The following is an 8,135-nucleotide window of genomic DNA, read 5'->3' as shown; positions in this document are numbered from 1 at the left end:
TTTTTATAGTTTTTGTGTCATATGAGTAAGGTACAGCTCAACCGTCTTCATTGCTGCTACGGTTGGGACTGAGTGGGGAAATTTACCGTATTAATTAGTTAAGTGGTATAATAAAAAATGTTGTGTCAGACTTTTCTATTTAATTTGCATGGCAACGATAAGTTTCTCAGAACCAAAAGCCGAGGTGGTCAAATTGCCCAGTCTGGAGTCTGTATCTAACTTCCCTATTCCCAGCCCAAGTTCAAGCCCCCCGTGTTCTTTGTGTATCACCGTCACTTTGCAGCAATGACGAAGACTATAATTTTTGTTCCAGACGTTGAGCCAGATTCAAGAATTACGAAGAAAGAGCATCTCTATGGCAAGTATGATAAAGTTGTGCTTGTAGACAATGACCTCTCGGATTCATTCTAGTTTCCAAGCATTCAAGCGAGAGGTATACACAGAACCTGTCATCAAAGCTTATATAAGCCAGTCAAAAATAAATACAGAATACTTTAGGGGATTACAAAGGTCAATGTTGTTGAATTTAAGGAGTCTTCCAATATTCAACACAACAGGAGCAACTATGCAATGCACAAAATTCCTCATCAGCAAGATGCATGGAGGGTCGCTATGGCTAGACAAGGAATACTCGATCCATGTTGTTGACATTTAGAGACTCACAGGCCTGTCTCCCGTTGGAGCCTCCGTATCAACTGTTTTTCAAAATGCTTCCAAGTGGGGGAAGAAAATAGGCAATGACAACTATTATAACAGGTATGGTACCCAGCGAGGAGGCAAGGGTGCTCTGATAGAGCCAATAATAAGCCTAACATCAAATTCGTCTGTTACACAATTACTGGGAAGATGATGCAACATTTTTCGAGAGGCGAGTGCACGTTAGACATCATTTCAGTTGCGGAGGCTTGTGTGCAAGGCACGCACTTGAATTGGTGTAGCTTTCTGCTACATGAACTTTTTGATGCTTGTGAATATGTGTATAAAAGGGCTACTCACTTTATTTATGGATATCTCATTGTTACATTGGCTATGTGGAAATGGTGCCCAACAGAGAGACGAGAGATGGCAACAGTCACTGAAGACTAGCCACTTGCTCTAAGGTATGTACCACGACAGACCTCTAGGGATCCAGCGGCAAAGAAATAAATGAGGCCTCCTTTGCCAGATGGTATAAGAAGATGTTGGAAGTCATGAGGGCTAGACCAAGAATCCTGACATCGCTCCTTGATGACTGCTCACAGGATGTCTAGTTCAGTGTCAGCGATGGTAGCACCTGGATATGACTGAAGTGTGTCAACCCTGACACATTTCAAATGTGGGCCCAAAAGTTTATGCTCACAGAGGAAGCATTCCACATGAAAGTCTCTTCCTGGCCTGGGATTGCTGGAGAAGTTTGGGAGGGAAAGTGCATATACCTGTTTGGGGGAATGGTGCCTCAGCCTTTACTAGGAGAAACCCCTGTGACATCAAGAAAGCAGTTGGACGAGGAGACACTGAACCTGGTCATCAAGAGGCTCAAGACGCAAATGCAGTCCTTACAAGAAAATATGGTGAATATCGACGCCTCAGTATGTCCCTTCCCCACTTTTTCTGAATTTCACAGTTCAAGGTCGCCTGTTTCTTTGACTTGTAGCCCTCTTGTTGCTTCGATTCCTGTAGTGGCCCCCCACTCTCAGTCGTAAACTACAATTTTGAATCCTCGACCTATTACCACCAAGCCACCATCCAGGCCCAAGAAAAAGACTAAGACCACCTCCACCCTAGTCGTTGACCTCACAGATGAATAACCCCATTCGCACACCAAGACGCCCATCACCGAAAAAAATCCATCTTCTGCTTCCACCGCATCACCACGGTTGCGACATCTGCCACCATTTCAAACATGTTTCCTTCTAGAACACTGCCCGTACAAAAGCGGAAATGGAGGTTGACACCGTTATCCAATTACTTAAATAATGACTGGTCATATAAACCCACATTGCAGGCAAAAGACTGTTCACAGACTATGTTGTCTTTGCTACTTGAATCAGGGATGCTCACGGTCACTGGGCAACTTACTGTCCCTCCCCTTATGAATCCCATTACATTCCATGCATTGACCCTGCCCATCGATCCCATCCCCTCATCACCACCACACCCCACCCTGATCCACACTGATCCACACTGATCCACATACAATGGAACCCTCGTAGAGAGAGACATCTCCCCAAGGGAAATCTAAGAAATAAGTTGCCAGTGGACAATCGTTGCGGAATCGGTTCCCTGGTTCTTCCACAATGACCCCCGATGACCTCTAGGGCTGGTCCTCAGCCCAATTATTTACTTTCATTCAACTGGTTGCACACCAAGCAGAGGCATTGCAAAACGTTCTGGCTATTGAACATGACCAGCAACAACAACAACTTATTTCCCTTACAGTAGAACGAGACCATCTCCTCCAGGAGAAGCAGACTTTCCGAGGTCAGCTCGACCAAATTACTGAAAAATTCCAGGATCTATGGCCCTCAGTCACAGAGATAGTCACAGATGGCCTAGAAGATTTCTTAGCCTACACGCATCTTGAATGTTGCGACCACATCAAAACAACCTGCGCTAACCTTGTCTCGACCAATCGAGAGCTTAAGAGAACTATTGCTGCCACTTAGAGGGCACTATCGGATCTTTCCACCCAGTATGGTTGTGAAATTGAGTAGAAAATAATAGAAGTGGCTAGTTTAAAAGCCTCTATCATCTATGCTACGGAGGAAGCTCAGGGACTCTTGGAGCAAGTTCATGACTGGTCAGGATGCCTGACTAGGAAAAATCAACCTGTTTACCCTCTATGCCACCATGCTATTAATTTGTTTAACCAATCTATGGGTACCAAAGAAGAAGATGCAACAGAAGGATCTTCTGGCACAGGTGGATGCCCTTGAGGCCTAGATCCAGCAAATCGAAGATGAGTTGAGTAAGGCCAAGAATATCCTTTGTGACCTTAAGTCGTCAACACAGGCTCACTTAGAGACACTACAGTAGATCAACGAGGAAATAGAAACGCATTGTAATACTCTCCTGATGACGCGCCCTACCAATCCTACTTCTGAACTCACGACGCAGTTCCTCTACTACTAAGTGCGCACTCTCACAGGCCCATGGGAGACAGCTCTGGATGCATACACACAGTTCAGAAATGAAAAGTTAAGTCCGTCCCAGAGTTGGGTCCTTCGTTGGGAGGAGCCAGCCTGAGAAGAAGCATAGGAAGGAACCCCACAGAAGCAGGAAGCACCAACAATATCTACAACATCACTAGCACCAGCAAAGGATTGACTCAGGATGAGTCAATGGACTGTGGTTGGGCCCTGTTGGGTCCTTCATTTTGAGAACCAAGTTTTTGACAGATGTGGAGGCTGACCACATTTTGACTAGAGATAATCGTTGGGAAGTCGCGAAGGAGACAACTGGAGAAGAAGGGACCGCCAAAGACTAGCAGTTGGGGAAGGATGGCTAGAGATTTGGACTTAGACAACCACAACCAAGCTAAAAGGAACACTGGCAACCGAGGAAGCAGATGCAGGTGAGCAACAAAGGCAACCGAAAGAGGAAAAAGTCGGAGCATTCAAGGGAGAAATAACAATCCAAACGATCGCAAGGTTTAAGAAGGTTCGGGGGAACACTGAGAAGAAGAGGAATAACAGAGAGGATACCAAAATGTTGTTGCGGAGCCATTCGAGCCGCTCTGTTCCTTATTGTCTTGTTTCTGTATTGCTCTATCATGTTAGTTTTCCTGTTATGTCTATGAGGCTTTCGAGTCAGATGAAATGTTGTATTGTTGCAGGAATTAATAGAAGAAGGGATTAAAGGGATACTTGAGTCTTTGTGTATGGTCTTATGTGGCATTTTCAAAATTTTAAATATGCTTGTACATGTATGATTTTCCTCTCTTTGTGCACTTGATCTGTTAATTTTGGGTTTCTAACTGGTATAGTTCGAGGTTTATTAGGCTTTGATAACCTCCATGTGGTTCATTCTGATATTGGATTCTATCTCCTTAACTAACTAAGGTCACGACATGCCTCGGGTGAGACGCCTTATTCATCTAGAATAAGGTGAAAATGTCGGTGTTGTGCTTGACTACGACGAAGCGTTTGTTGGCCCCTGTGCTCGAACTCGGAGTCTCAACCCATCCATTCTTTTTCCACCAACATGAGTCAATAACATAAAGGCATACCTGTAGGGTGTACTAAAGAACATAAATATTATTGGAATGGTTGTTACACACATACAAAGGAGTGTTCGAGGAGCCTAAAGGGCACAATCCAAGAGCGAAGTGGAGGAAAAAATCCAATTATTTCCATGCTCTCCACTACTAAATATTGGGCCATATAGGTAGTCCATTTTGGAAGAAAATGAAGCGAAGAAGCAATTACAGTAGTTGTTAAAGCAGGGTGTGATTCGACCAAGCACCTCACCTTATGGGTCACCATCATAACTATACGAAATAGGATGGGACTTGGTGAATGTGAATAAATTATATAGCATTAAACAAGAGTACTTTCAAGAGTTTATACTCTTTGCTTCGGATTTATGATTTGTTAGATTGGTGGTAGCACACAAAATACTTCACGAAGATGGATTTAAAATCAGGATATCACTAGGTTTGAGTTAAAGCCACCTGGAAGAGCACCTTCAAAATGAAGAAAAGTTTGTATGAATGGTTGTTCATGCCTTTTGGTTTATGTAATGTAACATCTACATTTATGAGACTAATGAATGATGTATTACACACACACATATAAATCATTTATTATTGTTTACTTGGATGATATACTAATTTACAGTGATACTTGGGAGGGCTAGTTATCACACTTGATGTAGGTGCTAGAGACTTTGAAGAAACACTAGTTGTTCGAAAACCTTAAGAAATGGGAGTTTCAGTAGTCTTTGGTGTATCTGGGGTATGTGATTAATGGAGGGGAGCTTAACATAGATCTTGCAAATATGGAGGCCATCATGAAGTGCCCAATTCCAATAAATATCTCAGAAGTTAGGAGTTTTGTTGGGGTATCGTAGTACATGCAGAAGTTCATAGCTTTTCATTTTTAGCAATAACTGCACCTCTCCATGCCATAAAAATGAGTGACAAGAGTTTCAAATGGGGAAAGAATCAACAAAATGCTTTTGATGAGCTACAAAGAAAAATAAGTCAAACCACCAGTTCTCCTGCTACCAAATTGCAAAATCCCTTTGAAGTGAAGATGGATGCAAGTATGTATGTCATGGGAGTATCCTTAATGCAAGAAAAGCTTGTATGCTATAATTTTAAAGTTTTTCATGGGGTGATTCTCAATTATCCTACCTAGGACAAGGATTTCTATGCCCTAGTACAAGTTATCAAAAAGTGGAAACACTATTTGATGGGAAAAGAATACCATCATCCACAAAGATCACTAGTCGCTATAGTATCTATAGGCCTAAAGTAAGCTACAATATACTAGACCCTACAAGTGGATGGGATTCTTACACTATTTCTATCTAGTCATCAAGTATAAGAAGGGTAGCACAAACAGGGTAGTAGACATGTTTTCAAGGCCACGCACATAAAAAATTATAGCTTTGGTAACTTTGAGGCACATGGATCCCTTCACCCATGATGCATATAGAGAGAGATACACAAAAGATGAGGACTTCAAGGTGGTGTTTCAAGAGTTAAATGGCCAAATTCATGTAGAAGATGGTGACAACAAAGTTGACTAATTTTATATAATGGGTTACTCTATAGGCTAAACAAGCTTTGTGTTCCTAAAGGTGAGTCACAGAAGCTTACCAGAGAGGCTTAAACCTCCAAGGTTGTAGGGAATTTTGATGTTGGGAAGACATTTGTCAACTTACAGATTTATGTTTAGTGATCCAAAATGAAAGAATATGTAGTATGATACATAGAGATATGGATACTTTATTATTCTAAGAAGCAAGGTCTCTACCATCCCTTACATGTACCCACTCATCCTTGGGAAATAATTTCTATGGATTTTAAGGGAGGTTTACTAACAACCGATAAGGGACATGAATGCGTGTTTGTTATAGTTAACAAGTTCAACAGGATGTGCATTATCATGCCTTGTAAAAATACCATCAAAGGGCTAGAAGCACCAAACTTGTTCTTTGAACAAGTATAATGCACTTTGGGATACCAAGGGGCGTCATTTCAAAAAAGGAAACAAGATTTCTTAGTGCATTTTGGACTATTTTATGGGGGGAATATGGACACAAAGTTAAAGACATCAACAACATTCCATCCATAAACATGGGTAGAAAAGAAGTAGTTAACGAGACTTTGATGCAACTTTTGAGGGTTACAATTAAAAGCATTCAAACACTTGAAATGAAAACATGATCTATATAGAACACTCTTTCAACAAAGCGGTCCACACTTCTGCTAATAAGTTCCCTTTTCAATTTTTTTTGAATATTTGCCACTTTCACCCTTGGATATTGTATTGGATAGTAAGGAGGAGTGCGGGAGGACCTCACAAAAGATGCATTCAAAGTAGATTTTTTTTTGAGAATATTAGGTAGGTCCATTTGTAAGTATAGGAGACACTGAAGAAGTTACATGAAAGATGTAAGCCCATGTATGTTCAAAAGAGAACAAAGAAGTCATTCAGAGGATTATAGTTGAATATGGGAGACCTAAATGGTTTTGGTAAGAAGATAAAGGATTTGTGGTATGGTCATTTTGAGATATTAAAAAGGTGGGAGATAATTCATACATACCTAGTCCACCCCCATACATGTGCATTTACTCAATAGTCAACGTGGAGAATCTAAAACTCTATGGACTTCTAAGTTGGATAAGGAAGAAGAGTAGGTATTACCTTCCATGGAGGATTTTGCATCAGACACTTAGGCAGAGTTGGAAAAGGAAACAACTTTGTAGAAGACATTTATAACTAGAAGGCAAGGGTAACATGAACTAAGGAAGATTGGGTTGAAAGGACAATTTCTAGCCAAAGCTGAGTGGTATTCTAAGGAGAAGATAGAGGAAAAATATATTGACCTCATTCATTAAATATTTTGGAGATAAAAATCTTCAGTAAATGGGGATATATGTTTCATATTATATCATTATAATATTTTTCATCTATCTTCTTGGTTTTTAGAGTGGAAAACAAATTGGAGGAATCAAGTTTCAAGATCATTTTAATGATGGGTCTTAGTTTGGAGAATTGAGATCTAAAACATTTTATTACCATTTTTGGGCATTAGACAATGTTTTGGATTACCAAAATTTACTTGTTCTAGACCCTCTGACATTTTTCTACACTTATAGGATTTTGCAATGGTGCAAGAATCACACCAAATGGGGTTCCTATCAAAAAGTTATGGCGCCCATAAGTTGACCTCCCATGTTTATCACCATGGTACGAAATGATGCCACACCAACCATGTTTACTCATGAACATAGGGTGAGACGTATGGAGTTTCAATAAGACGCTACAAGGTCCAAAATCGTAACTCTAGTTGAGGGTTGATGGAGTCAATTGTTACCCTAGTTGGCTATCAACCTATTTTAAGTACTAAGCCACCAGGAGGAGTAGGGGTTACATTCTAGCTATTGTATTTTATTCCATAGTTGAGTGGAGAAATTGGAATAGAAAATTAGAGAGATAAACATAGGGGATTAAACTCTTAGAATTTGAACATCTAATTCTAAAAAATAAAATCACTGCAATATACAACTAATTTGTAAATTCTTGGAGCTAAAATATACATCTTCCGCTTTTATGCAAGGAGTTCCAATTGACTTACTCTTAGTTGTGTTGAAGAGACGTCATAAAATATGATGCTTTAGAGCTTAATCAGAAACATTGTGTGCACCAATTGAGTAGGTGCAAGGTATCTAGAGTGTGTAACAACTACATCTACTTTAGATCGTCATCATCTTATGAAACTGCAGAAATAAAAGAGTGAGTCAATCTTGAAGCAAATAGATGCTCTTTTGGATAACAAATCCTTTGAGAATCTAGTAGAAATTTTATGCATAAGTAGAGTCATACCATGATCCAAGGTTGTGGCATGGTGGAACAATGACCTAATTGGTTTTACCTAATTCTAATAAACCCACATTCATCAAAACAAAATTAGAGTTTTGGATC

General features: G+C 40.3%; 1 protein-coding gene across 2 annotated transcripts in view; it reads right to left on the bottom strand.

Moving 5' to 3' along the window:
- The window catches only part of LOC149192912 (ABC transporter G family member 39-like), a 222,979-nt gene that overhangs the window by 81,407 nt on the left and 133,437 nt on the right, over positions 1-8,135 (bottom strand). The window lies entirely within an intron of this gene.

The sequence above is a fragment of the Pinus tabuliformis genome, chromosome 2_2 (assembly GCF_031772625.1).
Source record: "Pinus tabuliformis cultivar Carrire ecotype Pingquan chromosome 2_2, CPIR1, whole genome shotgun sequence".
NCBI lineage: Eukaryota > Viridiplantae > Streptophyta > Pinopsida > Pinales > Pinaceae > Pinus > Pinus tabuliformis.
Note: the sequence above shows the minus strand (reverse complement) of the source record. Positions and strands in the feature narration are given on the sequence as shown.